Source organism: Schistocerca cancellata, chromosome 3 (genome assembly GCF_023864275.1).
Source record: "Schistocerca cancellata isolate TAMUIC-IGC-003103 chromosome 3, iqSchCanc2.1, whole genome shotgun sequence".
Taxonomy (NCBI): Eukaryota; Metazoa; Arthropoda; class Insecta; order Orthoptera; family Acrididae; genus Schistocerca; species Schistocerca cancellata.
In genome coordinates, this window is record NC_064628.1 from 689049706 (window position 1) to 689067230 (window position 17525).

General features: G+C 44.9%; 1 protein-coding gene across 1 annotated transcript in view; it reads left to right on the plus strand.

Moving 5' to 3' along the window:
- Nucleotides 1-17525, plus strand: part of LOC126175671 (SLIT and NTRK-like protein 6) — a 107741-nt gene that overhangs the window by 37816 nt on the left and 52400 nt on the right. The gene's annotated exons all lie outside the window — the stretch shown is intronic.

Genomic DNA, 17525 nt, shown 5'->3' on the forward strand with positions numbered 1-17525 from the left:
CCTGTCCCGTGTGACTGCAAGGTGTGCATGCGTGTGTGTGTGTGCGTGTGTGTGGTGTTGTAAAAACTGAACTACTGCCATGAACAGTTAACTAAAGACATGATTTATTACATTGTAGAATATCAACATCTATGCTCCAGAAAACAAGTTGGAATCGCTATCCGATCACAGATATTTAACGGAACAGTCACAGACACACGTGCTTACATTATGCTTACATTATGCCGGTGCAACGGACATTAATGTAGCATAGCTAACTGTTCAGACATTAAACAATTAATAATTTTCCACAAGGAACTGTCCAAAATTGTTGAGTGTATTCTTTTTTTGTTTATAGCCCAGAGTATTACGAATGAGGATATATACTCTCATCTATACTCACTGCATCTAGGCTTGCTCGAGTAACTAAACCAATACTTCGTTGAACCATTAAGATCAGAACACTAATCACTAATTCAAAACAGAGCCTGCTCTAACATTGCCCTTGGAGACTCCTCGCTATCATTTATTCAGCAATGTACCTCACTAAAATGTCAGATCACTACACACTGCATTCAGAGGTTAGCATCCTTCCACAACAGCAGCCGGTGACTTACCTTTCCCTGTTCTAAACCTAACTCCACGCAGAGGAACAGAGTATTTATTTCTAATGGTTTGAGATTGTAGAAAACTAATTTAGTTATTGTATTTCACGAATTACAAGACGCTACGGACTATAAGACGCTTCTTAATTTTCAAGCAATTTTTTAAAACAACATTTTTACCATTTATATTAGTAGATTGCAAAGCCAGGCTAAAAATGTGCTTAGTTTATAAATCCGAACTGACCTTTAAAATCCCTGAAAATTGTCTTCATCTAGTTTTGGTCATTGTGCATTTAGTCCTCTATTTGCGCATTTAGTCTTCCTCACTTTCTTCAGTTCTTCTTTACTAGCCCGCCAATCGCGAGTGGTTTTTTTCTGTTGCTGGAGGGTCGAAATGCTGCTCAGCTGCTCTATTCCCCTGTTCTTCTGCATACGCTGTTACTTTCAGTTTATAACCCGCGTCATACGAATACCTTTATTTTTTCCATAACTAGTTTCTAACAAAAATATTGTAGTAATGCAAATCGCTTTAAATTCAAAGTCACTGGCACCACAGACTGCACTGACGCATCGTAGGCTAAACAGTGTTCTGGGTCGGTGATGGCAGGCAGGAGGGAGACGGCTTTAGCAAGCTTGTGAATCCCCGCTGTTCATGTCCGTCGCATCGTTGCACTGCCAATTGAATTCAGTGTTGTCAGATAGAGATAAATCTCCTGCGGCATCGAAATTAAGCCTTTTTTAAGGCTGGAGGGAATTTTAAAACAAACAGTGGAGTTTTTATATTAATTTCGAGTATAAGACGCACCTGAATTTTGGACCAATTTCTCAAAGAAAAAAGTGCGTCTTATAGTCAGTAAGATACGGTAACTGTTGTCGCCAAATCTGAAATTTAGAGTTATCTGTTCTTGCCATATCAGAGCATTTACGTGAATTTGCAGGCGGCAATCAATGTGCACGATTTAGCTGCGTTAGGTAAAGATAAAAAATGAGATGACTTCGTCTGGACGAAATAATTCTGAGAACAACATTATAAACAATGCAGAAAAAGATAGATTACTACTTACCGTAAAGAAGACACGTTAAGCTGCAGACAAGCACAGTTAAAAGACACTTACATAGAGCTTTCCGTCACAGCCTTCTTCAGCAAAAGAGAAACACACACCATTCATACATCAAGCAAGCACATCTCACGCACACGTGACCGCCAACGCCAGCATCCCGCGCCGAAATGCAACTCCGGCCCGAGATGATGGAGTTGGCAATCACGTGCGCATGATGTGTGCTTGCTTGTGTGTATGAAAATGTGTGTTTCTCTTTTGCTGAAGAAGGGTGTGACCGGAAGTTCTCTAAGTGTCTTTTAACCTTCAGGCGCTGGCTGGTTGAAGCAACGTCAGCACTCGCGCGGCGGTATTTACACAGCCACGAACTGGTTTTTGTTTCCAATTGCCCACACATTATTACATCGGACTATATAGTCAGATCAGTCAGTGTCAAGGTCACGCGCCATAAGGTGAGTCGACAGATAACCGGGGACTACCTGAGAATCAAACGCGTGAATAGTTACACGTTCAGGAGGCGGTGTAAATGCCGCCCAAGCGAGTGCACGAAGGTTAACTGTGCCTGCCTGCAGTTTAACGCCTCTTCTTGACGGTAAATAACAATCTATCTTTTCCTACATTGTTGATACTCCTACGTTGTTTGAAAAATATACGTTGCTCTCAACAACAAAAAATGCAACTGATTTAGAAAGACCAGATCGAACTCCAAAGCAGCAAAAACAAATAAAGTTCTCGAAAAGCGTGAGATACCTACGCTCTGTAAACAACTTCTGACAAGGCAGGAGAAAATGATAACTTTGATTCTACATCAGGACGGACTGAAAAGTTTACATTCTGTCCTGTAATCAGCTTCCATTTAACGAAAAGTAAGTAACTTGTGAGCTTCCATTTCACTGTGCAGAAACATATCACTGCTAGCATAACCGTAGAGTGAAAATATGTACCGGACTGGGATTCGATCATGCTGAATGCGAACATGAAGTCAGTAGACACGGACTGCGAATACGTGGCGCTCGGTGTGAGTGTTGATCGGCCGTGAGGAGTACCGAGATACGACGGGCGTGTGAAAAGTCCGTGCAAAAACAAAAACGTGTTTCGGGAATTTTTTTTGTATTTCGACATAGACTCCTTTTAGAGTTATACACTTCGTCCAACGCTGTTCTAATTTTTTGATCCCCTCCAAATAATACGAATTGTCCAAGTCAGCAAAATAACTATTGGTTGCTGCAGTCACCTTCTCGTTTGAATAAAATCTTTGTCCCGCCAGCCATTTCTTCAAATTGGGGAACAAATAGTAGTCCGAGGGAGCCATGTCTGGAGAACAGGGCGGGGGGGATGTTGAAACGAGTTGGAATCCTATTTCCATTAATTTTGCGACCACAACTGCTGAGATGTGTGCTGATGCTTTGTAGTGATGGAAAAGGACTTTTTTGCGGTCCACTCGCCGGCGTTTTTCTTGCAGCTCGGTTTTCAAACGGGCCAATAACGATGAATAATATTCACCTGCAATATTTTTAGCCTTTCCCAGATACTCGATGAGGATTATCCCTTGTGAATCCCAAAAGATAGTCGCCATAACCTTTCCGGCCGAAGGACTGGTCTTCGCCTTTTTTATTGTGCAGATTTCCCTTGGTAACCCATTGTTTAGATTGTTGTTTGGTCTCAGGAGTATAGTAATGTATCCATGTTTTATCTACAGTGACGAAACGACGCTTAAAGTCCTGCGCATTCTTCCTGAACAGCTGCAAACGATCCTAGGAACACTTCACACGATTCCGTTTTTGGTGAATCGTGAGTAATCGCGGAACCCATCTTGTGGATAGCTTTCTCATGTCCAAATGTTTATGCAGAATATTATGTACCCGTTCATTCGAGATGCCCACAGCATTAGCAATCTCATGCTCCTTAACTCTTCTGTCATCCATCACCATATTATGGATTTTATCAATGATTTCTGGAGTCGTAACCTCCACAGGGCGTCCAGAAAGTTCAGCATCACTTGTGCCCATATGGCCACTCCGAAAATTTTGAAGCCATTTATAAATCGTTCTAATCGAAGGTGCAAAGTCACCGTAATGTTTACCAAGCTTCTCTTAAGTCTCTTGAGGCGTTTTGCCTTCATAAAGTAATGTTTAATCACCACACGAAATTCTTTTTCGTCCATTTTTTGACAATCACTCTACTTCCTTGATTCAAACGAATGCCAAAAACAAAGAAATAGACCAATATGGCTGAAACTTGGTGTGCGTTCTTTCCAAAGTTGCTACTAACTCCCGCGCCCGGATTCCCGGGTTCGATTCCCGGCGGGGTCAGGGATTTTCTCTGCCTCGTGATGACTGGGTGATGTGTGATGTCTTTAGGTTAGTTAGGTTTAACTAGCTCTAAGTTCTAGTGGACTGATAACCATAGATGTTAAGTCCCATAGTGCTCAGAGCCATTTGAACCATTTTTTTTTTTTTTTGCTACTAACTAAACATGACCTCGAGACGCGCCGTTGGTGCCATCTCTCGGACTTTGGACGGACTTTTCAAACGCCCCTCGTAGTCCGTGCAGTCGCGATACTGCTGTGACCCAGATGGCACAGTAGTTAATGCACCTACATAGCAAGCAAGAGATCCCGAGTTCCAATAGGGGTATGGTACACATATTCACTCGTCCCCACTGATTCCGCATAATGTCCCTCTGCAGCTGACAACAGTGATCCCGTTCAATTTACGTATGTTTCACAGCTACGGATTCTGCGAGGTGTCTGTTCTTTGGGACGTGTTCGACTGCTTATTTCCAACATTCTTCTTTAAATTGTGTGGACATTAGTCGAAAATCTACGTTCACCCTGTTACTTTTTGGCAATGAAATAAATGTTCTTAAGCCTTTCCAGTAATAATGGATACTCGCCACTGTCCTTTCGCCAAAATGTTGCCAGTTTTGTTTTAAGGAAACCACTTTCATTGTGTTCTCTTCGCAGAGTTTATGAAATTGTACTTTGGCTCAAATTTCATTATCTCAAAGTACTACTTCACTCTTTAAAATCATATTAGAACACAGACGTTTATGTATCGATTATCCATGTCATGAAGCTAGCTGCTAGCGGAACTTATTACTGATGACAATTGCTTATTTATTTCATCGAACTAATGATTGAATGAGCATGGTACGGGGTGTTCAGAAAGTCTCTCCGCAGTGACGTGTGATTGTTAGCCGCGCGTGCCGTATGCCGCAGTGAATATACCGAAATGAAACTCACGGCAGAATCGTTGTGCGTTTGTTTCGTCGAAAAATATGGGACGCACAATCCGACGTCTAGAAATTGCAATCGAAATTCTTATTTTCACAGAATGAAGTGGTTTCTCATGAATACACAATGCATTTGCAGTACTGCACATACGAGATTTTTGCAAGTCCATGTACCCGGATAAATGAAACCACGCCTCATCACTGAAAAACGTTTTATTAAGAATATCCCCTCCATTTTGTTGAACTAAATTTTTTTACGATTGACAATAATGGAGTTTCTTGCCATGATCAGTATTTTTCAGTTCTTGCACGACTGTCACTTTGTATGGGAAAAGTTCTAATTTTTTCCTTACAGCTGTGTGGGCTTTTTTTTACTGAGCGAGTTTTCTTACTGACTTGTTCTGACTCATGGACATTTTATCGGAAATGTCGAGTAGTTTATCCTCAGACGAAACGCTAGGATAATCACTTCTCGGTGCATCTGTCACTGAACCCGTACTTCGAAATTTGTTAATCAAATCTCGCACTGTATCGCGATGTGGGAGTGTTGTCTCCGGGAAAACTGAATTAAATGTTTGACGGACTGAAACTTTGTATTCACCGCCAGCTTTGAACACTTGTTCGACTAAAAACACACGTTCTTCAATGATTAGCATTTTAACACTTGAAAAAAACGAAACAAAGGAACTAAACCTAAACGTTCACGTCAACACGTAACGACAGACACCAACGATACTACTGACGCTGGCTGAAATAAACGAAACAGTGGAATGTTGGGAGAGTCCAATTGAAGGGAAGTAACCCAGGCAGGCAAACAATCGTACGGCACGAGCGGCTAACAATCATACGGCACTGCGGAGAGACTTTTTGAACACCCCGTACATTGCTTGCGTCGGGCAGCATTGTCAATTCAGGGAACATTGAAACACGCTCAACTTCGGCCGTGCCTTAGTAAAGCCTCGGTTTTGTTAGAAAACTGACAATCTCAGTTTATGCTTTTAAAATATTCACCACACCCCCAAGCAAGCAGATTTATTTCTCATAAAAAATCCAGTTTGGAAATACATTCCCTGTTCTTTTGGCTCGGTCGCCGAGTGAAAAATTGGCAACTCGACAGGAATACTGGATGTGCCGCGAAAAGCAGCTCCCATTATGACAAATAAGCTTACTTCAGATGATGTCATTGTGAAGCTTTCCTCCCCGTCCATCGTATTGGAACTCCTCTTGCATCTGGGCAAGTCTTGTGTGGCCCCGGCCACAGTCCACAAACTCTTTAACGTCGTGCTGTGGCGACACTAATCACGTGAGTTAATGTTCCGTAGACTTTCTCCCAGTCGAATGTCAAAGAGGACAAAGACAATAACTTCACGCTTCAAACTTCTATTGCAGCAAAACTCATTTTATTCGTCTTGCAATAACCCTCGCCAAGTCCACTTCGTTCATCACAGAACGCCTCCAGCCAGGCAGTTGCGCCACACTCTGTTAAGCGTTCCGTGTACGCTCGTTAAGATCGAAACCCGTCTTGAAAACGAGCACTAGATTAGGACCATTCCCAATCGAGCGAAAGGGGACGCTTTTCAGAACACTTCTAAACTTTCCACATCTACAGAAGAACCTTACTAATGCTCGCTGACTGCTAACTTCCGCACTACGCCTCCACACCACCTGCGCTCCGAAGGGTTCAACAAGCGTCCTGGACATAAAAGTGCGCCGGCCGACTCCTCCGTTTCGTGAGCTGCCCACAGCTCCAAGACACCCTGTTCACATGTAGACGTTTCGGCCAGTTAACCTCCAGAACAGAAAATAGCACTGCGAATGGCCATTTCCTGCTAACACCCAAGTAGTACTGTGCAGTGCTGCTGCTTCCGGACGATTTCATTAGTTTGTTCCCAAAGGGTGTAAGAGAACGCACACTGTTCTATGGGAAACAGAGGAGCCTGGCAGACTGCACAGTCTGGCCAGGCCGGCAGCCTTTAGCCACAGTCTGCTTTCGGCTGCGGTGGGGCGAGGACGTCCGCTGCGCCCCGCCGTGCGCGACCGTGAGCGCTTGCTTGTGTTTACCTTCTCGCGGCGCGAGTTGTATTTGTTCCAAGTTCAGTGCGACTATGGCACACACATGGCGCCACGATACGATCAAAATTACTTTCCAACCAGATCACGCGCGTCCTCGAGCCTATGAAATAGAACAGTTCATACGCGACGATCTACGTTTAGATCCGGCGACTGTCGTCGGAATACATTTTTCTATAACGGCGAGCGTGGTTTATGTTAAAATGACCAGTACAGAGGTCTGCGCGACTGTGGTGTCTAAATACTCGAACTCACTCAGATTCAAACATTCTGATGGGCATATCGGTGCAGTGACGGTGGATCATGCAGGCATGGGCCTTAGGACTGTAAGGGTTTTTGAGCTCCCCTTCGAGGTCCCAGAGGAAGTTGTCAAGGACGCCTTCCGACCATATGGCAATGTTATCAGCCACGTTGCAGAAAAGTGGCAAACTTTCTCGACGTATAAGGTCTATAATGGTGTGCGCCAAATTAAACTTGAGCTCAAGAAACATGTGCCGTCCTATTTGAACATCGGTGGCTGTCGTGCAATCATCATGTACGACGGTCAACCGCGTACCGGATGTGGGCAGGAAGGCCATGTTCGATCGAGCTGCTTACAACGTAGAATTACGCAGATACCAGTGGGAGACTCCGTTTCCCCGACGGGGACGACAATCCTGCCCCTGACGTACGCACAGACGACGATGCGCACCGTAGTTGAGGACGAAACGGGCGAGCAGACACATCCATCGACGCCACAAGTACCAAGGGAGGAAGAGGAAGGACCCTTGGTGCCAACCCATATGTCGCCCCCTCCACAGCAACAACAGCTGCAACAGTCTCACGAACTCCAGACGCAACATAACATTCAGAACACGATGGACGTGGACGCGAACATTGTCCCGACCGCGGCTTTCCTAGCGGAAGGTGATACGACGCAGGATTGCCTCCCACATTCGGATACGGATGTCCACGTTCGAAAGCAACGTTCGCCTCGACGACGCAAGCGACGTCGGCGAACCCCTTCTGACGATTGCCTCCTACACACGGCCGGTCAAGAAGGTGACATCTCATCAGACGGCATGGATGCTGCGCCTGTTGAGGATCTAAGTGGTGTAGACGGTTCACTTGCCCATACTACGAGTGCCCAGTTACTTCTTGCACCACAAACGCGGCAGGTCGCGTCGATGGATGGCGCTCAGTCTACCTCTAACACAGACGACGTACGTGAGAGCGATTTAGGTGCCGATCAGCTACACAGCGTCGTGTTGCACCCACTGTGGTCGGACGATGTTGAGGAACTTCCTGACGAGGGCACGGGTGACAAGGGAGGGGGCGGCATTGCGGATGCCACTCCTAGCGTGAAAGACTCATAATTTGTGACGGGTTTGGTGGGTCCGGCATCTCTTGCGGTTAGCTTTGATTGCCATGGCGTCTACCCTAGGTGAAGAGGCTAGGCAGCACACCTTTCGCTTTGCCACAATCAATATCAACGCGATAAGGGCACCACACAAACTGACAATGCTACAACGCATGCTTGATGCGGCGGACATCGACGTGGCCCTCTTACAGGAAGTATGTGTCGCTAGTTTCCCTGACTTCTACGGATATACCGCCCACATCTCCCACGCCTCTTCTACCGATTGTGGTGTGGCTGTTCTGCTACGGGACGGTTTAGCGGCTACGGACGTACTGTACTTACCGAGTGCAAGAGCCATGGCAATAACTGTCAACGGTGTACGACTCATCAATATATATGCCCCTTCAGGATCAGGGAGACGGAGAGATCGGGCCCGCTTTTTTTCGGAAGATATTACGCGTCTATTTATGGGTCGCATAGACGATATGGTGATCGGAGGAGATTTTAACTGTACATTATCTCCGTCTGATCAGCAGCCACATCACGTCCCGTGTGCGGAATTGGAAATGCTAGTGCGTGACCTCCACCTGATTGACACATGGCGCCACATCCATGGCCTAGCTCCTGGTTACACGCATTATGCAAGCCATTCATCAAGTCGGTTGGACAGGATTTACGTCACAAGCACCCTTTCGTCGGCGACGAGAGGAGCAGAGCTCTGGCCCACTGCATTCACCGACCACACAGCCTATATTTGCACCATTGCCCTCCAACCTGCACGTGTGTGGCGCAGTAGGCCCCCCTGGAAACTGAACGTCGCCCATCTGGACGAGCCGGCATGTAAAGGTGCTGTCGAATAGTCGTGGAACAGGTCCTTACAGCGTCGTGGTCGTTACCGATCGACCCTCAGTTGGTGGATTGAATGTGCGAAGCCTGCTCTTAGGCGCACCTTCATGGCTTACGGCCGGGAAGCAGCGGCATGGAGGAGGAGCACGGAAAACTTTTATTACACCGTCCTACGGGAATGTCTTGCTATGGAGCCCTCACTTGACAGGCAGATCATAGTCAATCGCGCGAAAGCGCAGCTCGTCTCCTTAGCACGCCATCATTTACAAGGCGCTGTTATACGGTCGCGTGCTCCAGACAGGATACAATCAGAAAGGCCATCTATGCACCATGTGCTCCTAGAACGCAGGAGGCGCCGTAGGGCACTGGTAACCGACATGATAACCGACGACGGTCGACACGTGGTGGAACAAGCAGATATAGCAGAAGCCTTCTATGGGCATTACGCTCAACTTTATTCAGCAGTGCTCCCTGATATAGCAACGGTAGACACCGTTTCATCACATGTCCACGGTACAGTTCCATCAGACATGGTACCGACTTTACTGGGAGAAGTGACAGAAGAGGAAGTGCTCGACGCCATTGGTAAAGGTGCTCCCCATAAATCACCGGGAATCGATGGATTACCATTAGAGTTCTATCGAACCTTTAAACACCTGCTGCTACCGTGTTTGATTGAAATTTGCCAGGAATTGATGTCCCCGGGTATAACATTGCCTGCGCCATTCTTGGAAGGTCTGATTGTCCCCATCCACAAGCCGAAGGGACGGAATCATGTCCGTGATTATCGTCCCTTAACGTTATTGAACAGCGACTTCAAGATCTTTTCGAGGCTGCTATCGGAACGTATTCGCGGCACACTATTGCACGTCTTGTCCGGTGATCAGACGTCCTTGGGGGGACCCAACAACATCAGAACTGCGTTATGTAGTTACAGAGATCTCATCTCCCTTGCACGGGTGAGACGTTTGCCGGCAGTCCTCGCGTCTATCGACTTTAGCCAGGCTTTTGACCGTGTGGGCCACGCTTTCCTCACGGCCGTTCTACGGCGCATGGAATACCCCGATCCCTTTATCACAGTGTTGACACGCCTACTACATGGTGCAACTTCTCGAGTTCTTGTCAATGGAAGACTGACGGCACCCATGCCGATCCGCCGATCAGTACGACAGGGATGTCCATTATCAACATTGTTATTTGCATTGGCCTTAGAACCTTTGTTGTGTGGTCTCCGAGACAGACTCACTGGAATACAGTTCGGCGGCTCCATCTATCGTTGCACCGCATATGCGGATGATTTGATGATCGTCATACGTGGAGCTGACGACATGGCCGCGGCACTGGACTGGATTGCAACCTACGGTACAGCTTCTGGTAGCCAAATCAACGTTGACAAGTCCGTCGCCTTGAGCATCGGAATTGGGCTACCGCAGGAACACATTGCCCCATTACGCTTCAGTGATACTGTACGCTGCTTGGGCTTAGATTTCACGAACGACATGCGACGCGCGACGACGCTCAATTATCGACGCCTTCTTAACCAAATTAGGGCCGGAATTGCAAATCAGCGCTTGCGATCCCTCAACATCGTTCAGCGGGCGTATTATGCCAATGTATACCTTGCGTCCCGCATACCGCATGTCGCCCAAACGCTACCCATTCCGAAGCCCTTGGCTCGTAGCATTATGGCAGCGCTGGGATACTTCGTCACAGCTGGGATGTTACTGAAGATCAGATACGTATCTCTTACCCTCCCCAAGGAAAAAGGTGGTCTCGGCCTAGTACACGTCCATGATAGGGCCATTGCCCTCTATGTTAGCTCACATTTATGTCTGCTGCGCCGTTGTCCTACGAGCCTCACGAGTCTGCTTCTGACGGCGCTACGACCTGCTTCACTAAGAGCGCCGGTGCCACTGCAGGATGTCCCTGCGCCCCTCTTTTATATAGGACGTTTCTATTTAGAACAAAGTTATTGCAGTGTCGCGCTCACGACACCACAAATGGCCACGTCTCGACGCCTCTATTATGACATGCTGCAGCGCCGCCCCCTTAATGTGGTCGAACTAAAATATCCTGACGTACGATGGCGCGTGGTGTGGAAGACTGTCCACGACGCCATGCTTGATTCCGATGTTGTTTCCCAATGGTACGTAGTCGTTAATGGGAAGCTGGTGACGCAAGAACGTCTCTACAATATCCACATGGCAGAATCTCCCAATTGTGTGGGTTGTAATACAGTAGATTCTGACGAGCACCGCCTCAGCTGTGGAGAGGCGGAAGCGGTTTGGCACCTAGTGCGGCAGATGCTGGCTTATCTCTTGCGAGTTCGGCCGGAGCATATATCTGCACGCACGTTATTGTTTCCGGATGAGACATTTTACCCCAAGACTCGAACCAACTCTGTCAACTGGATACGTGGCCATGCAGTCCATTACCTCTATCGTGACGGACACAAGAATTTCCTTGACTTCTGGCTCTATTTGCAAGAAAGACATCATGCTATTTCCGGGCATACCAGATATCGACAGTGCTTCGCGAACTACCTATGGAGTGCCTTTCACAGCCCGCCGTGCAGCTGGAATGTTCCCGGCGGTGGCAGATGAGGTCAGAACAAACCGCAAACGAGCATATATTGAACAATCTTTATCAGTGGGCGCAGTCGCTGGGAAGCCTCACTACGACGTGGTAGCTTTCATTTCATGTTATTTATGTTTCATATCTTCGATGGCGTCTTCATTCTGTTTCAGTTTTCCAGGCTTGATTAACTATGACTGTTCGCACATTGATGTCTATATAAATAAACAAAAAGATTAAAAAAAAAAGTGGACAGGAGACCTGCGTTCGTATCCAAATAAATACACAAGAACAAAATAAGAACAAAATGAACAAAAAATTAAAAAAAAATAATAATAAAGTATTATACCCTTTCCTTTTCCTTTTATTTTATTTTTTACACAAAGTTCAGAGGCATATTTAATTTTTGTTTGTTGGCGGAACCTGAAGTGGTGGCGAACGGCCGTCCTAGTTAGCTTTAGGATGAAAAAAAAAAAAAAAAAAAAAAAAAGCCGGATTAAGAGAAGCCCATCGTTAATCTCCATACTGCAGAATAGCCGCAGTCCCGCCGATACAGGCATTGTCACTCACAATAGCGTCGGACACTCGCCGGTTGTCGCGGCCCGGGATGATTCATCAGAGTTCATTCAATCGTTCCACAAGCAGCGCTCCCCGATCCTCATATCTTAGTTAAACGCTCTTATTTCAAAATGTTAGGTAAAAAGTATTAGAGTTAAGCGAAATAGCATTAGTAGAAATGACTCATAAAATGATCTTGTTTAGTATTTGAAATACAATCGATCACTTTTTGTTTTTTCATCTCACAGAACTGTATTTTAACCCCCAGAGGTTAACCGCTCCTCGGTTGTAAACCACTTTAATAAGCCATATGGCAGTTTACACAGCATTTACATTTGATTCTTTATCTGGAGTGGCCGACACGATCGTCATCAACACAATTCTACCATCTTTCAAAGCACACCGTAGATTTTTGTAATATTCGACCACAGTCGTATGTCAGTTTACAACACGTTTCGTGAAGTATTAATTATCCCTAATTGAGCTTTGGTTAATTCAGTTTTGAAACAACATATTCCATTCACGGGACATCGTCAGATTACTCGAAATGGCGGCGTTATTCTCGAATTTTGGGCTTCGTTTAATTTCGTACCGACTGCATGTTTTTCACCATCAGACGATTTATTTTCTGCGACATATTTTACGTACTAACTTCGCTCCGTCTTTGTTTTCACTTTGGTATTTTTCTCATACACTGACGAAAATCAAAAGTGCATAAACCACTAACATAATATTTAACAAACTTCGTGGAGTCGTTCATCGCTTAATAGGTCATTTAATTAAACTGATAACAGCAAAAAGATCAGTAGCTGGAGCGACCCCCACAGTCACTAATATAGTCTTTTATCCGTTCAGAACGTCGTTTTCCGGAACGTCTTGTCATGCTCGAAGCACATATCAGTTCATGAAGACTGCTGGCTGGAGACTGGTGTGAAAGTATCCATCTTCCAATCGCATCTAAGATAGGCTCTGTGGATGACGAATCAGGGGACCGGACAGGCCAGTCAAGGACCTGTACATTTGACACGTTTGTGATGTGAATTGCAGTGTGGAGTGTCTTGCATTATCAAGCTAGAATATCCCTTTTGGTACCCTGGTCATGAAAGATATCGCAACAGGATTCACCATTACTGCCACAACAATTAAAAAATCTGTTCTAGTCTCATATCCTAGAGCTCTAACCCCCCCCCCCCCCATAGTCTTTCTCCAGATCGTCTATGGACACTTTGGCGTCGGTCTGATTAACCGCCACAAACAAACGATGAACACCACAGATTGACTCTCAATGTCCCGGTTTACCTACTCCACGCGGTGAAAGTCTATGTTGTCTTGATATGGAAATTACAGATCTCAATCCTGCTACCAGTAATCTGTTTCCGACGGTTCGTGATGTCATACTGCTTATAATGTCTGCCTGGATTTCTGCTGTTTGTCCACTCGTCAGAGCCGGTCGAACGATCTTACGATCTCCTCGCGGTGTAGTCCTTCTCGAAGAATACTTTCCTTGCCAGACTGTTGTCCGGAGACCACCTCGCCACTACTCGTTGTGCAGTCATTGCTCTACAGCCAGCTGTCTGTGCGATCTGTCTGAATGATGTTCCCATGCCCGTCAAGCCAATTATTTGATCTTTCTCCGAGACCGAAAGATAGCGATAAACTAGACACACGTCCTCTGGGCGTGCTGTGTTGCGATGTGCGCCTGAAAAATTTAATTACCGTTAGTATCATCCATTAACCATCATGTACTCCCACCGTTCTTCATGTGTAGCAAATGTTCTTTGCGTGTTGAAAATAAGCTCGCGTAAGAGTGAAATTTTAACTAACATAATGAAAGTACTCTGCCTGTGCGCCTACTACACTATAGTGAGCTCCGCTGAAAGCTTTCCGCGCTCACCACTTTATTTTTGCGTAGACGTCGTATCTCTTCAAAATACACTCAGGATGGGAATCACTGACTCACAGTTGTTCCACTGCAGCATACAGAAAGTCTTCTGTTGTGCGAACGCCATTTTGTTTCATACTAATGTTATGAACACGATCAATCTGCGGATTTGCATCTACCGACTTTTTTTTATGAAGGCCATCTTTTACACTACAGGCCACGCCTATTGTACCGCAACATATTTCTTTCCTTGAATTACTCTTGTGTCACATCTCGGAATATTTTGTAATCGGATCATAAGAAAAGGAAGCAAAATATAACATAGGAAACTTTTGGGAACGGATAGATTGCTGTTCACCATACACAGGTGACGTTGATTTGCACAACCGAAAAAACTACCAAAAATTTGAACTTTCGGTTGCAAGGCCTTCTTCTAGAGTACAAGACACACAAACATTCACAAAAGCCTAAACGGCCAGAGACAGAAGTTATATGTGTGTGAGTTGTACTTGTGTGAATGTGTGTGGGTTTTCTACTTTACAAGAAAGCGGGATGCGTGTAAGGGATAAGTCCCTGAAGTTGCGCTATTTGTCTGTGCCCTCGGTGGCTCAGATGGACAGAGCGTCTGCCACGTAAGCAGCAGATCCCGCGTTCGAGTCCCGGTCGGTGCACACATTTTCAGTTGTCCCCATCAAGGTATGTCAACAACACCTGTCGGCAGCCGAGGGTTTCAATTAATTATCGTTTATTCTAGAGAAGCTGCACGGTCATCAATGGTACCTTGTTCTTTCGAGAACAGTTACTATTCTTCATATATAATTTCAATAAAGACCTGTACCCGAAATCTCAGGTGTATAGCAGTCTTTTTGTTGTGCCTGTCTGCAACTCACCATATCCGCTATATGGTCAGTAGCAATCTGTGCTGTCACTATTTCGTCCCGGATTTTCCACAGAAAAACATATGTTTTGTGAGTGTATTACAGTTTTTCCCTTTTTTCTGAGACGTGAGCATCAATTAATATAAATTGTCGAAATCATTCTTTTTGAAATGTGTTGTATGTTACACTTCCTGGATTAAAACATAGAATTATACTCCACACAGGTTATTATCCAAAGCTCTGAAAATCCTCTAAAATCCTATTAGTCTTAAATTCAGCAAACCTGTCAATAATACTTTCTCCTACTGACTCACCAATTTAACTATGGTGTTTAGCTCCATCCTAGAACCAGCTCTACCAACGCATCAGTAAATCAGCATCTACTCTAGCCTATTAACTAACGTGGGTGCTGTACCAACTTCTCTTCTAACGACTAACTCCTGTACATCCTCTACGGTATCAGATTACTAAACGAAAATCCAGCTTTACTACGAAAAATCCTACGACTGAACATAGCATTCCATTCTCCTCTTCAAACTTCACAACTGTACATTTGCGATCAATTACGTTCTTTTATTGTATTCTTTCTATCCAATCGTCCATCCTTTGTCATCATAAACAATACACTCTCCTCTAGCCACTGCACAAGTGCTCCAAGGTTCAGTCCTCTCTGCGTTACATTTTGACACTTCGGACATCCATGATCCCCAAATCCTGTCCATCTCTTCCAGTATTGCGATGTCATCGACGTCCTAGCTTTAACATGTCCCATAGAAATCCCAACAGTCCCGTCAGCTCCATTTCACTTATTTCATCTCCTGGTGCAACCAGTAGCTTCTCAAGACAAACCCTTGAAAAACTTAGGCACATGCATCACTTTTACGTAGCCTTTCACAGCACTCCTGTCCAGTTAACTAACACAGTGCATTATTTGTCATTAACCCTCGACTGTAAACTATCGTGGATACCTCATTTAACCGTCCAAAAGAAAGCCGTCAGTAGCCTAAAATAACTAACTGGCCGAACATGAGGATTGCATCCCTGCGCTGCCCTCCACACTTACAAAGTCTTGATCTGTCACATCCTCTTCTACGCCAATGTAAATTGGATACCAAAATTCAGCATCTCTCTCTCGAGATAGCTGAACGTCACTTACGCCACCCTGTGTTCTCCATCTGTTCACTACAAATATTCTTCCCCTCTTGCCTCACTCAAACCCACTCAGTAATTCAGCAGTTATAAATATTACAAATTATTTGAGTACGGCGAAAAAAGCGTTACATTGTCGATTATAACTTAACAAAGGCCTTATCTCGATATATTAACTCACTGTGAGTATATTTCTGCGCGCTTGCCTTTGCTCCGTCACCCTATAAAATTTAAATGAAAGCAGATGTAGTGGTAGTGAGCAGACAGGGAGTGGTAAGGTACAGGGCCGAAATTAAATGATTCATTTCTATAAAAATTTTATTACACTCAGTTTCAGAATACAATTAAGAAATTATGAAAACTGGTAAGATGATAACTTCTAAACATTTGCATAAAATGATCAGAGACTCCAGTCAAAACCATTGACCTCAACATTCAAGTTATTTTCTTTTAAAACCTTGACAATCTATTCTACAGTAAGCTAAGTTTTAAGAAAGTAAATTAAAAAAAAAAAAATTTGATGTGGCGTACTGTACAGTGGGACCTGAGGCCACAGCATTGAAAATGGTAATGATCACAATTGCGTAGTTACATGTGAGGCAACTCGCAAGAGAGTAAATGAAGTTAACAACAACTTACTCAGTTTACGCAGATGGTGTCATATTCAGGCATTAATAGTACGAGAGTCCCCCTCCGGTAAAGTGGCCAGCGTCATGTGGGTCTGCAGCTTGCTATAGCTCTGGCTGAATTTGCAAAATTCAGAATAGCGGAACAAATATGCAACAGATCCCTGTAACATAAAGCGGTTACTACAAGCAGCTAAACGACAAAAACACGCTAGGTATTACTTACAAGTTTAAAACGGGATCTTTTGCTATCCGTACTTCTGTATTCATAACAGTTCAGTTTATACTAGAACAACAAATAATGTGACCGGTAGCCACGTCACCGCAAGGTTAAGCACTACTTAGATCACTGCACGTTACTTAAGTACTTAATGTACCTTTCTGAGGTTTCACACGAATAAAGACTCTTTTAACAGGACGCTAAGAACTAGTCTAACAATATAGAACAAATTCTCACTGCTTTTTGTGGACGCGAATATTGAACAAAAGTCTGAATATTACTGTTTCCTTTGCCTAAATCGTGGCAACTGACTATTGGAGAGAGGAAATACGACCACGACCCAAGATTAGCTTGCCACAATGCTAATAACGTGCCACAGTACTGGTGAGAATTCAGCTCTGATGTATACAGATTGATGGGCTGATCGGCACAAACGTACCTCACTGTGCTGACACACACACGGCGGGCCGACTGCCCCAGCACCTGTAGCAAACCAGCCCCCACCAC